Below are 17,246 nucleotides of genomic sequence, written 5' to 3'. Positions count from 1 at the left end.
ATGTATGTATGTATGTATGTATGTATGTATGTATGTATGTATGTATGTTGTTGAGATGATGGTAGTTAGCGCAGAAGCGCCAGAAGCTGTCTTTTTTCTTTACTAAGACAGCGGGTGATTCTCACGGGCTACTGGAAGGTTCAATGATGTCCATGTCCATCATCTTATTTCGGTTAATGGGCCTTTCTGTTGCGGAGACACGATATGGCCGCCTGTGAATAAGGCTGTCCTCACCGGTGATGATGCGGTGCGTGACAACAGATGTCTGGCCAAGAGGACGGTCGTTCAAATCAAAGATGTCCCGTTAAGACGACAGATGGTGACGAAGAGCTGTTTGCTCAGAGGGAAGATCAAGACAATCATCAGACAAACGACGCCCGCAGGCGTCGAGGAGGAAGAAGTAGGTAACAATCATGACATGGGCGACACGACGTACTCACCATCAGGAATGGGAGGAGAGGGCGTCAGGAAGACATTTGTAGCAGCTTGTGGAGACAGCCTTGCAAACTCAGCAGAACATAAGCGGTGTGATGCACAAGTTGTGGCGTCGGCAGGAAAGGGCAAATGCAACTCTGCCACACCTTCGGAGCAGTCAATTTGTACAGAGTGTTTACAAAGAAAGTCGAGGCCGAGAATGAGGTCGTGGGGACAGTGCTCAAGGATGATAAATAAAATAACGGTATAATGGCCTCCAATGGTGACACGTACTGTACACATTCCAATAACAGGTGAAGTACTACCATCGGCGGTGGACATCCCAAGGCGGATCCGCTTGGAACGGATTCTCAGGACGACACCAGTTTCGAGATATAAATTCCCGAACTTCGCGGATAAATGCATTGGCGTTCCAGCTACTTGTGTGCTTCAGTGCGTGCAACGACGTTTTTTTAACAAATTGACTGGAACACCAATTCATTTCTCCGCAAAGTTCGGGAACTTATATCTCGAAACTGAATATCCTCTTGAAAATTCGTTCCAAGTGGATCCGCCTTGCGAACTCCATGGCTGTGATTTGTAAATTGCAATATGGGCCATAATGTAATTAGTTAAAAACCTACTTAGTGAATTTTTTTTAATCAGTGAATTTCGCATGTCATTTTTTTCCAGTATTGTCCGCCGCTTCGAGTAGACCAGCTCATCAACTAGGATTGCGATATCTGCCGCAGGCAACTTTTAAAGATTTTTGAAAGTGTTCGCTGAAACACCCTGTATACGGCTTCCACTACGGAAGCAGAAATATGTTCGTAACTGCTACAGTTAAATAACAGTAGTGCTTGCGGAATCGATGATTTGAAAGCATAGTTAATCGTCCACTATCACCTATATGCAACCTGATCCTTAGTTGGGGTGTTTTCCCTGATAAGCTCAAGATTGCAAAACCAGCAGTAATTCATAAGGGAGGCGATAATGATGTCTTGAGCAATTATAGACCAATTTCTATCTTGCCAATGTTCACGAAAATAATAGAGCAAGTTATCAATGTATGCTTTTTAAGTTACTTTCAACAAAATAACGTTATAGTAGAGCAGCAGTATGGGTTTCGGAAATATAAGTCAACAGAAACGGCTCTGTTAAATATAAAAGATAAAATAATCGAAAATGTTGAGCATAAATTATACACCGTAGGATCATTTCTTGATTTAAAAAAAACATTTGGCCTCAATAAGCATGTTAGTGCAAAAGGTAACCAGTTACGGAATCAGAGGGGTTGCCCTAGATCTAGTTACTTGTTAGCTGACGAACAGAACCCAGTATATTGCGGTAAACCAAGCTCAGTCTGATATTGGTGTTATCTCGTTTGGGATACCACAAGGCTCTATACTTAGACCATTATTGTTTCTTCTCTATATTAATCACATCGTAAATTTTCCGCTCACCCCAGAAATTATCCTCTTTGCTAACGAAGCTAACACATTTCTTTTCCGGGGCTAATGTAGGGGACATAGATAGACAAGCGAATACCTGGTTTGAAAACTTATCATCGTGGCTTGGAGTGAATAAATTAGCTGTAAACACGAACAAAACAAAATGTGTTGTTTTTAGACCAAAGAATAAATGTGTGACGGACATTGCTCTTGGCTTCGGTGATCAGCAAATTGAACGCGTTGCATCCCATAAATTTCTTGGTATAGTTTTTCAGGAACACCTAAGTTGGTCAGCATATGCCGCAAGATCTGGTGGAGGTGCTTTGCGTTCATGTACCGGACGCCCCCACAATGCCATGACCCAAGCCTTAACGCGGAACACAACACCAGCGTCGCCATGAACCAGGGAGGTAGCCGCAGACTGCAAGGTTTGGTCCCGGAGCACGGAATTTTGCCTGGGTCGACCAGGGAGATCGTCACTAAGTCAACCCCAATGGCAGCCCCGGCGTCCCCCATTGTGCTGCAGCAGCAAAGGGAACTTCCGACCTTCTGCGGTTCAACATTCGAAGATCCGGAAAGCTGGCTTGAGACGTACGAGAGGGTCGCTATATTTAACAGCTGTAACAGCGACGACATGCAATGCCATGTATTTTTCGCATTGGAAGATGCCGCCGGGACGTGGTTCGACAATCGAGAAGGCACCTTAACGTCGTGGGAGCTGTTCCGAAGTGGCTTCCTTAAGACATTTACAAGCGTCGTGCGAAAAGAGCGAGTGCAAGCTTTACTAGAAACCAGAGAGCAGCTGCCCCATGAGACTATCGTGATCTACACAGAGGAGGCGGCCCGTCTATTCCGCCACGTCGACCCGGAAATGTCTGAAGAAAAGAAATACCGCCTACTCATGCATGATGTGAAAGAGCAACTTTTCGCCTGAATGGTACGATGCCCACCGAAGACTGTCGACGAATTTTCTCGCGATGCCACTAGTATCGAGAAGACACTCGAAATGCGGAACCGGCAATTCAACCGCCGCATGAACTCAGCAAACTACGCCGGAGTTCAATCACTGGCCTCCGACGACCAGCGCGAGACTATCAGAGCGGTCGTGCGGACGACGTCGCCGCCACCCCCCGTTGCCTGCTCTGGCGCTGTCCCGCAACGCCATCCAGCGGTTTTCAGCGGTACGGATGAACGGGACGTCAATGACTGGTTGTCTACGTACGAATGGGTGAGCTTGCACAATCGATGGGATGACACCGCCAAGTTAAATGCCGTCATATTCTACCTTGCGGGAGTGTCTCACCTGTGGTTTAAAAATCACGAAGCCGACTTTCAGTCCTGGTCCGCGTTCAAGATCAGTTTCGCTGCAGTTTTCGGTCACCCTGCCGTGCACAAGTTGCGCGCCGAGCAGCGGTTACAAGAGCGAGCGCAACAACCTGGTGAAACATTCACCTGTTATATCGAAGAGGTTCTCAACCTATGCAAACGCGTGGATGCTTTTATGCCCGAAAATGACAAATTGAAGCACATTTTGAAGGGCATCGCCGATGACATTTTCCAAATGTTGATCGCCAAGAGTCCGCGCACCGTAGCAGAGTTCATAAACTTGTGCCAAAGGTACGACGAGTTGAGGAGGCAGCGCGATTTGACCAGGCGTCCCTCAGTGGCTGGCGAGGCCCTCTCTTCCATGACAGCCTTCTGTGATCGCTCCCCCTTACTCACACAAATCCAAGCTTTCGTGCTGGAGGAAGTTGCACGTCAGCTTTCTCTGCTACCCTTCGCTGAGCTACTCCAACAGTAGCCGCTGCCGCAACAGCCTCCTACGCAGCTCTTTCCTATTCTCCGGTGGGTTATTGAAGACCAAGTTGCTGAGGCTCTACCAACGCAGCATCAGCAGTACCCTGTCGCCGCGCCATCCGCTTCGCATCCGTCGCCACGCAGCCACCTCGTCAACCACTCGTTGCGCTACATCCTCGGCCGCTACCACCCGTTTATCATCCCGTTCATCGACCGGATCTTGCCTTTACTAATCCTTGGCGCACGCAAGACAACATGCCCATATGTTATGCCTACGGTATTCCCGGCCATGTTGCACGACTATGCCGCCGCCGCATGCTGCACTCTGATGAGTTTGTGCAGTCGCCTCTCTACGCCGACGTGCAGCCTTTCTACGACACTTATTTTAGTCGGCAGTCGAACAGGCCACCAGCCGAGCGCCCGGTCCTTACACGTCGTTCACCTTCCCCACGTCGCAGCTCGTTGTCCCCAATGCGTCGGCGCCCTTCACCCACGGTGAAGGGCGCCGTGGGTAGAGGGCGCCCTTCACCGTGGGTGAAGAGGAAAACTAAGCGCCGCAGTTCAGCAGGCAGGAACTGCGTCGCCTTCTATCTGTACAAGTCCTCCATTGTCGCCTTCGAACGTTGTCGACCTTACTGTTGACGGTGTCCCTACCGTTGCGCTAATTGATACTTGAGCAGCCGTGTCTGTCCTAAACAAACGCTTCTCTCGCGCTTTACGAAAAGTTACGACGCCACTTTCCGGGTTCTCTCTTCACACAGGAAGCGTCCAGCCAGTTCAGCCTTCAGCAGCTTGCACAGCTAGAGTTGTTATTCAGGGCGTTCTCCACATTGTAGAGTTTCTAGTTGTGCAGTCCTGTTCTCACGACGTGAGACTTGAGTGGGACTTTCTTTCGCGAAATAACGCCGTCATCAATTGTGCACGTGCTGAAGTAGAATTATCGCCTCTGTGTGACGTGCCCCTCGTCGGCGCCACTTCTCTTCCCGCTGAGGTAGTTCTTCGAGAACACATCGCCGTACCAATGCACTCGTCTGCCGTTGTTCCCGTCTTCTGTGGCGCTGTCTCTGAAGGCGCTGTCCTCTTCACACCTTCAGAACTCTTCATGACCCACAAAGACGTTCCCCTCCCTTTCGCCACGCTTGACATTTCAGCCGGTTTCAGCGCCATCGTTGTCTGCAATCCGCTTCCTACAGCCCTGATGGCTCTTTGCGGTGAAGCACTTGGCCATGTTCAGCCTCTTGATGACATGTTTATAACTGACGTGCCGGATGCTTCGTATGCCGAGCTCACTGACTTCTGTGCACTTCCCACTTCTGCTCCGCCATAACCTGACTTATTCACACCTTTCATTGCCGATGACCTTACTTTCGAACAGCGCTCCCAGCTTCTTCACCTGCTTGCCCAGTTCCGCTCTCCTTTTCATCTCGCTCAGCCTACTCTAGGTCGCTCGTCAACCGTCAGCCACCACATCGACACTGGCTCTAAGTCGCCATTGCGGCAGCGCGCGTACCGCGTATCCGCCAAGGAGCGTCAGGTGATCAGTGAGCACGTGGACGACATGCTTCAGCGCGTCGTCATTCGACCTTCCAATAGCCCGTGGGTATTACAGGTGGTTCTCGTCGCAAAAAAGATGGTTCCATTCGGTTCTGCGTCAATTATCGCCGTCTTAATAAGATAACGCGAAAAGACGCCGCGCATTGACGACGCTCTGGACAGCTTGCTAGGCGCTAAATTCTTCTCTTCGTTGGATTTACGCTCGGGCTACTGGCAGGTCCCAATGTCAGCTATTGATCGCCATAAAACTGCATTCATTACGCCAGATGGTTTAACAAATCTAATGTGATGTCATTTGGCCTATGCAATGCGCCTGCTACGTTTGAACGAATGACTGACAATATCTTGCGCGGCCTAAAATGGAGCACGTGTTTGTGCTACCTCGACGACATCGTTGTGTTTGCCCCTGATTTCAGCACGCATCTTCTTCATCTTAGGCAAGTATTGACGTCCTTGACCAACGCAGGCCTGCAACTGAACCTGAAAAAGTGCCAGTTCGCCACGCGCAAGCTCATGATTCTAGGTCACGTCGTATCACAACACAGCATTTACCCCGACCCATCAACACTTCCCGCTGTGGCAGAATTTCCGAAACCTAGAAGGCTCAAAGAACTCCGCGCCTTCATCGGCCTCTCTTCTTACTTCAGACGCTTTGTTCGCAATTTTGCCTCGATAATATCACCTCTGACACAACTCTTAAGTGGCGCCAATGACCTATCCTCCTGGTCTCCGGCATTCGACACCGCGTTCATGACCTTACGCCGTCTCCTGACGTCTACGCATATACTGTGACACTACGACCCCACCGCTCCAATTGAAGTGCATACCGATGCCAGTGGTATTGGCCGTGGCGCGGTCCTTGCGCAGCGCAAGTCTGGCTACTCCGAGTGCGTCGTTGCTTACGCCAGTCGTGCGCTGACCAAAGCGAAACACAATTACAGCGTCACAGAAAAAGAATGCCTGACCACCGTTTGGGCACTCGGGAAGTTTCGTCCTTATTTATACGGCAGGCCTTTCAATGTGGCCACTGACCATCACGCCCTTTGTTTGTTATCCTCTTTAAAAGACCCGTCTGGACGCCTTGCCCGCACGGCTCTGCGCATTCAAGAATACGACATACACGTCATATACCGCTCAGGTCGCAAGCACACGGACGCTGACACTTTGTCCCCCTCTCCGCTGCCAGCCGACACGGCCTCCCTCTCCACCATTAAGGCGGTATCCTCGGTCGACATCGACACCTTCGCATGAGAACAGCGCAAGGATCCTTGGGTGGCCTCTGTTTTGGATCTCCTTTCTGGCTCGCCTGCATCTCCCATCTCCCGCTCCCTGCGTCGCCAGGCTGTTCATTTTTGCTGTCCGGGATAACCGCTTGTATCGACGCAACTACCAGCCCGATGGTCGCAAGTGGCTCCTGGTTATCCCTAGGACTTTGCGGTCCGACATATGCGCGTCTTTCCATACTGACCCACAATGTGCACACGCAGGTGTTTTGAAGACGCATGAGCGCCTGCGACAACGTTACTACTGGCGAGGAATGTTTACTTTTGACCAAAAGTTTCTCCACTCGTGCCCGAAATGCCAACGCCGCAAATCTCCACCTCATCCGGCCCACGGTTTATTACAGCCGCTTCCGTGCCCTGCTCGTGACTTCGACCGTGTGGGAATTGACCTGTACGGGCCGCTACCGCTAAGACCCGCTGGAAAACGATGGATTATTGTTGCAGTTGATCGCCTTACACGCTATGCTGAAACCGCTGCTCTACCTGCAGCGGCCGCCAGTGACGTTGCATCCTTTCTGCTCCATCGTTTCATTCTTTGTCATGGCCCACCTTGGGAGCTGCTGAGTAGTAGAGGCCGTGTGTTTCTGTCGCAGTTGGTTGAAGCTCTGCTTGTTCAATGTCGCATAGTTCACCGGACCACCACGGCGTACCATCCTCAAACTAACGGGCTTACAGAGCGTTTCAATCGTACCCTTGGTGATATGCTGGCCATGTACGTTTCACTGGAGCATACAAACTGGGACATCATCCTCCCATTTGTCACGTACGCATATAATACGGCTACACAATGCACTACAAGATTTTCTCCATACTTCCTTCTCTACGGTGGCATTCCTTCCCATACCATCGATACGGCTTTGCCTTATACACCAGACACGTCAGAGTGTGCTCTCGTTTCAGCCGTCGCCCGATACGCCGAGGAATGCCGTCAATTAGCCCGAAAGTTCACCTCCGCCGACCAACAACGACAAAAAGCCAAACGTGATGGCGACGCTACGAATCCGAACTTCGCTCCCGGCACACTTGTCTTGTTGTCCGTGCCTACTACCACACCTGGACTTTCAACATAACTTCTCTCGCAGTATGATGGACCATACCGCATCGTCAAACGCACCTCTCCGGTCAACTATGTCATAGAGCTGCTTACATCGACATCCGACAAGCGCCGCCGTGGACGGGATGTTGTTCACGTTCGCCGCCTGAAACAATTATATGACCCGCTCGTACCCACGTCGTAAGTCACCAGGATGGCTCCGCTTTTGCACCGGGGGTAGTTGTAATGAAGAAGAAGAGCACAAGAACAAGGCCAGCCAGATCGTCTCTTCCATGCCCGTTGTGCAACCAGTGGGCCAGCCGAATCGCCAGTGCTTAGCACAAGTGTGAGCCGTTCGGGCAACCAGCTGTTCCTGCTCTGCGTTACCTGCCTTCTCGGTTACGAATAGACGTTACCCTCGGAACTGTTCTGTACACCCATTACAAGATAATTAATAGTTTTGAGAAGAACAGTCAGGTACAAGCAGGCGCCAGTTCAGCTAAACAGGAGTGTCAGTTTAGCTACTGACAGGAATTTCAGTAGCTAAAGAGACAGAGTGCAGTTTTTACATATCACATTGTTATAATACGTTTACGGCGAGCCTTATACGCCACCATGCCTATCGTGTCTTCCTCGCCGAACGTCGTGTGATCCAATGCTAAGTTGACAAAATGCTCACAAAAGGCGTTATCGAACCTTCTTCCAGTCCGTGGACTTGCCCTGTGGTGCTAGCCAAAAAGAAAGACGACAGCTGGCGCTTTTGTTTTGACTACTTGAACAACGTCACGCGCAAGCACGTATGCCCACTGCCCCCGAATCGGTGACGCGTTGGACTGTCTCCACAAAGCCACGCACTTTTCCTCCAGCGACCTGCGCAGGTTGCCATTGATGCCGTGGACCACGAGAAGACTACAGTAAGGTTGCATACTTATCCCTCAGCGAAAATAGCGGAACACACAGAGTTAGAAGAACACAGGACGAGTGCTGTCTAACAAATGAAATATATAATGAACAAGATGCTCTAAAAACAAGATATGAATACACCAACTATCTGCCTGCGCAGGAAATTTAAGTCACCTGGAAATAGTTACTGATCAAGTGCGTTTCACAATCTAGCAAAACGACAGATGACTCAGATACACCTTGCTATGTGGAAGGCTTCAGCCAGTTCACGAGCCCTTCTGTCTTTGTGCCTGGTTATGTAGTCAGTCTTTATTCATTTTTATTTTTAATACAGGTTTGCAACCCCAAGATCTGTAATGTGATGAAAGACGAGAAGACTGCGTTCGTCATGCCAAATGGACTTTACTAGATGAAGGTTATGCCTTTTGGATTGTGTAATGCCCTGTTATCTTCGAGCAGATGATGGATTCTCTCCAAACAGTCAAAGATGTCCGGAGCTTTGGCGGTTTATGCTCTTACTTCCGCCGCTGTGCCAGGAATTTTGCCGATATTGCCGGGCAGCTCAGTGGCCTACTCAAGAAGGACGTCTCTTCTTCTTGGGGTCATGAGCAAGCTACCGCGTTCACCACCATTGTCAGTTTACTTGCATCACCGCCAATTTTGGCGCATTTTGACCGGTCGGCCCCAAGAGAAGTTCGCACCGATACTAGTGGCTACGACATAGGGGTGCAGTCCTTGCCTAACGTCAGCACGAGCAGGAACGTGTCGTTGCATTCGCCAGCCGCCTTCAGTTGTCGTCGGAGTGGAATTTTTGGACAATTGACAGCGAATACCTCGCTTTAGTCTTGGCTGTGGCAAAATTCCGCCCACACTTATATGGCCGCACGTTTTCTGCCGTCACGGACCACCACGATCCTTGCTGGCTTCGTCACAGGAGGATCCTACAGGAAGGCTTGGTCGCTGAACATTACGGGTCCAAGAGTACACTCTTGACGTTCTCCACCTGTCTGACCGGATTCACCAAGATACTGACTGTTTATCACGCTACCCTGTCGATCCTCCCGACACCGTTGAGCATGATACTGGTGACTTCGTCATGGCTATTTTAGATCTGGCCAATATCCCAGCTGAACAGAAAAGCGACGAGACGCCGCGACCTGTAACCTGCCGCGTCCATTCTCGTCGGTCCGGCCCATCGCTCCACCTATTTGAGCTTCACGACGACATTCCTTACCGTCATTAACGCAATAGCGTAGTACATTTCTCGACGGCCCGGAGCTTCTGCTTGCTTTACCCACGCAACTCCGTGCTGCTGTTCTCAAAGAACTCCACGATGCCCCAACCGCTGGCCATCATTGAGTATCCCGCACATACGACCGCGTGCGGCGCCGGTTTTCTGGCCTGGTCACTACCAATCTGTTCGACGCTACGTTGCTGCGTGTGACCTTTGTCAACGACGTAAACGGCCCTCGGCGTTGCCTGCAGGCCTCCTGCGGCCAAGTGATATACCCAAGGAGCCATTTTACCGCATCGGTCTTGGCCTCCTCGGTCAATTCCCTGCATCTACTTCTGGGAGCACGTGGGTAGCAGTTGCGCCCAACTACGCTACGCCGGCGATCTACGGCTCCAAGAGAACAGGCTCGGCAGTGTCGGGACCCCCCAAGGCTCGGTCATCTCGCCGTTCTTATTCAACCTCGTTATGATCGGGGTGGCCAAGCGACTCTCTCGCGTCGAGGACGTCCGGCACACCATCTACGCCGATGACATCACGCTGTGGGTTCCGGGAGGCAGCGATGGTCACATTGAGAGCACGCTGCAAGAAGCCGTCGACGCGATTGAGGACCAGCTGAACGGTTCCGGTTTGATCTGCTCACCGAGCAAGTCAGAACTGCTGGTGCTACCACCGAAGTACGTCAGACGTAAGACGAGCGAAGCGAGGGATTACGAGGCCATCAAGATCGTGACGAGGAACGGCCACTTGATCCCGGAGGTTGACAACATCTAGGTGCTCGGCATGATTATAGACAAGCGACGGGGCAACGGTGAGACTATTTCCCGCCTTACAGCCAAGATTACCAACGCCATACGTCTCATCAGACGGGTTGCCAACCGCAAGGCCGGGATGAAGGAGGAAAGCTTGATTCGGCTTGTGCACTCCTTCGTAATCAGCCACGTCACCTACGTTGCAGCCTTCCACAACTGGATGCAATGTGAAAGGAATAAAATCAACGCCCTGATACGCCGAGCTTACAAGGCGGCGCTCGGACTATTCGAGTGTACGAACACCAACAAGCTCCTGAGCCTGGGGGTACACAATACCCTCGACGAAATTGCGGAAGCGCAACGGACCGCCCAGCTGGAGCGGCTCTCTATGACCGAAGCCGGCAGGCGCATACTTCAATACTTGGGCTTCACGCCCGGAGCGAAAGCGGCGAGTAGCGACGTTTCTGTCCCGGACGGAACCCGGCGCCGGATTCGGATGGACCTCATCCCGAGAAACATGAACCCGGAGTATAACAAGGAGAGAAGAGCGGCGAGGGCCAAGGCCCTCAGCGACTTTCACGCCAAGGACGAGCACGCAAGGTTCGTGGATGCGGCAGAATACCAGGGAGACTGCGCGGCGTTCGTAGCTACCATCATCGAAGCGTCGTCCGGCGCGACGAGGGCAGCGGCGAGCTTACGGATCCGCGAGGCGTGTCAGGCGGAGGAGGTGGCCATTGCCCTGGCCATTGCCGACCCCGGGTGCCAGACGGTGTTGTGCGATTCGCGAAGCGCAGTGCGGAATTATGCAAAGGGTAAAGTGTGTGGTGAGGCTGTGCGCGTTCTGTGCTCGGCTGACCTGAAACGACAGAATCGGTATGTTAGAATCAAGTGGTTCCCGTCGCACGCGGGCAACGATGCGTCCGAGAGGCACGATAACCACAACGAGACGGCACACGCAGTGGCGCGAGCGCTAACCAACCGCGCCGCTGCAACCGACCGTCCAACGTGGTGTAGTGCCAAGGACCGCATGACGACGTTCAATGAACTTACACAGTTCCACCGCCTGGCTCGAAGGACTTTCCCACCCCCGCACCCGGGGCTGAGCCGAGCGGAGGCGGTGCTGTTCAGACAATTGGAAACTGGTTCTTTACCCACCCCAGTGTTAATGACTCATCTATACCCTAAATTATATGTGAGTGATGTGTGCCGCGTGTGCCAGCGGGAGAGGGCCACCCTGACGCACATCCTACGGAATTGCACCAAGTTCCCCAATGAGGCTTCGACAAGTACAACGATTCCGCCGCGACTCGCGGCTACGGCGGAATGCTACGACCACGAAAGTCAAACCTGGGCCGTCCAGCAGGTCTCGGCAGCTCTTGAAAGACAAAGGCCGAGCGAAACCGACGGAACGTTGCCCCTCAGGGCGACCGACCGCGGGAGTAACACGCGCTGGAGTTGAGTAGAGACCACCCCACAGAACACCTATACAAATTTAGAGAAGGGAAACTGTACCTTCCACAGTGCTACGGAAATAAGCATAGCGGTGGCGTCGTGAACTAAAGTATGGGACCATAGGTAGCGCTGTGCAACAGGAAACGGAAACGGGGTTTTGCACAGTACGGCGGCCGCTTTACCAGGTGTTCTGTGGCTTTACTGGGTTTCTGGCTGCTGCGCCTCGATCGCGCTCCCGCCAGTTTAGTTGCTGTGTGGCAAACGTAGCGCCTACATATATGTGTAGGCGCTACGTTTGCCACACAGCAACCAAACTGGCAGGAGCACGATCGAGGCGCAGCAGAATAAATGTAGCGCTGAGTAATATCGAGTTAAGGCACACTCTGAACTGACTTTTAAGGGCATCCCGAGCGGTTTTTCGTTTATTACGCCGCCGTTACCCCGAGTAGTGCCGCCGCGCTCCAGCTGTTGCATTTCGTGTAGGGCTATATACTGACAGAATGCGGTTTCCAGATGGCACGATGGCCTCGACTGGAATAAACGCACAGGACACCAAAGATTGAGCAAGCCTGAAAATATTTTATTTGCATTTTACAAGTACAACAAAAAGCACACGTCTACGCATCCACACAAACGCGGTTACATAGTCAAGAACATAGTCAAGAGATGGCTCATTAATAAGGGTAGCACAAACGCACAAGAAAGAAGACCTAAGCTACAAAACGTACGGTCGGCTGCTAAGTATAATAATGTCCCTGTCACCGCGTGTCACTTTTATACAGCATCTTTACAGCACTACCAGGCCGGGTAGTTTGGCGGAAAGAACGCAACAGCTTACGGCCGTCAGCTGCCTCTTCCTTACGGGTGTCATAATTATTCTAATCTCCGCATCAACGTCGTGCAAGTCCGCATACAGGTATCTGTATCTGAACCATATGTGCCAGCTTAATACATGTGTAGTGAAATTATGATAACCACTGCGTCTTATCAAACGTATTGGTTTTGCAAATGCGCATCACAGCTGACGGAACGACATACTGTAAGTGAAGCACAAGAGAACAAGGACAAAAGGAGGATACAACACTTGAAGAAGAAATGAAGAATTAGTAGGCGTACAGCAAACAAGCGATGACGGAGAACACACAATGATGCATCGGGTGTTCTGTGACATCGGTTTGCGTACTTACGGTGTTATGGAGATCAACGGCATAAAAACATACCTTCAAGCGTACTCCTTCAACCTCCGCCGCATTCATTACGATAATCAACGCCTAAACAAAATGAGGCACTATATTTTGCTAAGAGTAGACCTCTTTACAGCAAGTCTATGTAATGACTCGCAGACGAAACCAGCATGCTTTCGAAAATGTTTTACCGCCGTAGTATTCGAACGCCAACGGCCAGGAAACACGTCGATACCAATGGGCTGTCTGTGGTTAATCAAGTACAAAAACCTTGACGCTATGACTAAAAAGCAGCTTCAACAAAAAAATTTAAAGAAAATCAACTGCCTATTTGCCTGAGGTAAAAAAAACATCCTTAGACACCTCGATTGTTTATGTCAATGGTTTGTGTAACGTAAAAAATTCAGCATGTCCAGCGCCCCTAGCAGAAAAAGCACCAATTAAAGTATTCGACCAAATTACAGTAGCTCCACTTGCGCGCTTACGCTGAAACACGCCTCGATTGATTTTTCGCCCTCTGTGGCCATTTGTTGAACTTGAGCGTGTGCGGGGCCTGACCACCCGCTGAGAAGACGTCAGGGCCCGCGTCACGGCGCCATTTAGTCATGGTGTCGTTCTGCAGGCGACTACATGAAGTTGTCTCTCTCTCTCTATGTATAGCTTTCATTGATTACGAGAAAGCGTTTGATTCAGTCGAAACCTCAGCAGTCATGGAGGCATTACGGAATCAGGGTGTAGACGAACCGTATGTAAAAATACTGAAAGATATCTATAGCGGCTCCACAGCCACCGTAGTCCTCCATAAAAAAGCAACAAAATCCCTATAAAGAAAGGGGTCATGCCGGGAGATACGATCTCTCCAATGCTATTCACAGCGTGTTTACAGGAGGTATTCAAAGACTTGGATTGGGAAGAATTGGGGATAAAAGTTAATGGAGAATACCTTAGTAACTTGCGATTCGGTGATGATATTGCCTTTCTTAGTAACTCAGGGGACCAACTGCAATGCATGCTCACTGACCTGGAGAGGCAAAGCAGAAGAGTGGGTCTAAAAATTAATCTGCAGAAAACTAAAGGAATGTTTAACAGTCTCGGAAGAGAACAGCAATTTACAATAGGTAGCGAGGCACTGGAAGTGGTAAGGGAATACATCTACTTAGGGCAGGTAGTCACGGCGGATCCGGATCATGAGACGGAAATAATCAGAAGAATAAGAATGGGCTGGGGTGCGTTTGGCAGGCATTCTCAGATCGTGAACAGAAGGTTGCCATTATCCCTCAAGAGAAAAGTGTATAATAGCTGTGTCTTACCAGTACTTACCTACGGGGCAGAAGCCTGGAGGCTTACGAAAATGGTTCTGCTCAAATTGAGGACGACGCAACGAGCTATGGAAAGAAGAGTGATAGGTGTAACGTTAAGGGATAAGAAAAGAGCAGATTGGGTGAGGGTGAAAACGCAAGTTAATGACATCTTAGTTGAAATCAAGAAAAAGAAATGGGGCATGCGCAGGACATGCAATCAGGCGGGCAGATAACCGATGGTCATTAAGGGCTACGGACTGGATACCACGGTAAGGGAAGCGTAGCAACGGTGGCAGAAAGTTAGGTGGGCGGATGAGATTAAGAAGTTTGCAGGGACAACATGGCCGCAATTGGTACATGACCGGGATAGTTGGAGAAATATGGGAGAGGCCTTTGCCCTGCAGTGGGCGTAACCAGGCTGATGATTATTATTATTATTATTATTATTATTATTATTATTATGATGATGATGATGATGATGATGATGATGATGATGATGATGATGATGATGATGATGATGATGATGATGATGACGACGACGACGACGACGACGAGGCTACGCGTTTGCCATCACGCGAGCTTTGCCGACTAGTGGCGCCACTGACGTCGCCAATTTTCTACTTCATCAAGTTATTCTTCATCATAGTGTCTCTAGGCAACTGCTCACAGGCCTAGGCCTCTACTTCTTGTCCAAATTTGCCGATGACCTCCATCGTTCCTGTTCTGCGGAACACAAGCTCACTGCTGCATACCACCCGCAGACCAACTGGCTCGCCGAGAGGTGGAGCCGCACCTTAAGCGATGTGCGGGCGAAGCACGGGTCTGACGATCATCGTGGCTGGGACAGCGTTTTGTCATACGTCACGTTCGCGTACAACTCATCCCGTCACGACGCTGCCAGTTTTTTGCCATTTGACCTACTGTTTGGCCACCACCCAGCACTGCCTTTCGACACGCTACTACCTGCTGTTGTTCAAGATAGCGCAGAGTAACGTATGCCCGCGATGCTGCCACGCGAGCCCCTCTGACGGGTCAGATCGCTCATGAGCGACTATCCGACTCGCAATTATTTAAAAAAAAACGCTATGACCGCAGCCACCGACGTTTCAGTACTTCTCTGGTACAGAAACGTCCTCGTCGTGTAGGTCTTTCCGAGAAGCTTTTGCCGCGTTACTACGGATCTCACAAGGTTCTACGGCAACCTAGTGACATTAGCAGGTCTCGCCACTGGACAGTTTTTCACCATTCACCCTGCGATCCCGTGACGTCTTGCGCGTATCCCGGTTAAACCCGCACTTGGCCGCCCCCTTGTGTAATTAGTTTGCGCAGAGACGGTGCTCCTCCCGCCGGGGAAGTTGGATGTTGCGAGCCCACTCCCAGAAATAACGAAGAAGACGACGATCACTAGGAAATCGCGTGTGTTAAGCCCTCTTGGCCGGCTCTGTAAATAGCCTATTTACAAGTCATGCTTCTCTGTTCATTTGTTTGACGGGGCGCCGTCACAATATAATTTCTTTACAGTGCTAATATTCACCCGTCGAAGTAGCTCAGGGACGTTGCGCTGCTGACCTAGAGGTCGTGGGTTCCATTCCGGCTGCGTCGACCGCACTTCGATGGGAGTGAAATGCAAAAAACGCTAGTGAAACTCCATTGTTGGGTGCATTGAGTCCATTACTGCACTGGGTGCGCGATAAAAAAGCCCAGGGGGTCAAAGGTATTTCTGAGGCCCCCAATACAGCGTGCCTCATAATGGGATAGTGGGTTCGGAACGTAACATCCCAGAATTTATTTATTTTTAATTTTGTTATTTAACTATGTCTGAAAGCATTACGTGCCCTTATGAATGTCTCGGACTGCCTGCATGGCCTTCGCTTTGCGAAATCGTAAAAAAAGAGAAGTGTCGTTCAGGAACACCATACAATCTACACACGCCGCACGGCTTTCAGATTGGTTACTCGTCTTGCGATGACAGGATATGGAAATTCGATGTTGCCGGCACCTCGTATGCAAATTTAGGCAGAGAAGAATGCGAGGCGGTGCTCAGAGAAATTGAAGCTAGCACGAGGAATACAGCGGGCGTTTGTGTTAAGGTGGCTGTCGAAATAGAAACGTTTGAGTTTTGAAAAAGCAAGAAAGAAAATCAAAATAGGTGATGAAAGCGAATGAGTATAGCGAAAGTGCTTTGGTAGCCGCCTCGCAAGATATGTCATAGCACTGTTGCTTGAGTGCGTTTGGCGTAAAAAGCAAAAGCGGGAATTTCGTGAGAATGCGCACGTGCGCATTTCTTCGAGTTGCTTTTACTTGCAGCAGCAGTATGTCGATATGACTTTCTGCTACTTTTATTGCTGTTGAGAATACGGTTGGTGTAGACGCAGCCACAAAGTGGCAAATCCTCTCTTGCAATGCAAATGTACGGAGAACTGTGGTACTGACAAACGCAAGGTGATGCATTAAGAATCAAGGGAGACTTTATCCGGTTTCCTTGTAAACGTTATTTATCTGTTCCTGTGCTCAAGAGAGGTTTCTTTTCAAGAAATTGTTTTTAGCCTCACTATTCCCTAAGAGCTGTAAGAAGTGGCGACAGAGTAGGCTATTTATCGAAGAGGGGTTTTTTTTTTATCTTGCGAAGCGTCGACTGTTTCATGCAGAAGGCCTCGTGTCAGGTCTTTTATATTGTCGTTTGCCTATGGGGTGCCAGCATTTTAATGTGCAAGATCTTGCGTTGTCGGTTATGGGCTTAAATTTGTACCGCTTTACATTTCACTTTTGACTGCGTGCTTCTACCTTAAACTTTTCTAAGCGAAAATTCTTAATATTAAGTGAGGTTAAAAAGTTAGCATAAGTTATAAGGAGGATACTCGTGTTAATATTTTCTGTGTTCTCGCGAAGAA

This window comes from Dermacentor variabilis, chromosome 8 (assembly GCF_050947875.1).
Source record: "Dermacentor variabilis isolate Ectoservices chromosome 8, ASM5094787v1, whole genome shotgun sequence".
Taxonomy (NCBI): domain Eukaryota; kingdom Metazoa; phylum Arthropoda; class Arachnida; order Ixodida; family Ixodidae; genus Dermacentor; species Dermacentor variabilis.
Note: the sequence above shows the minus strand (reverse complement) of the source record.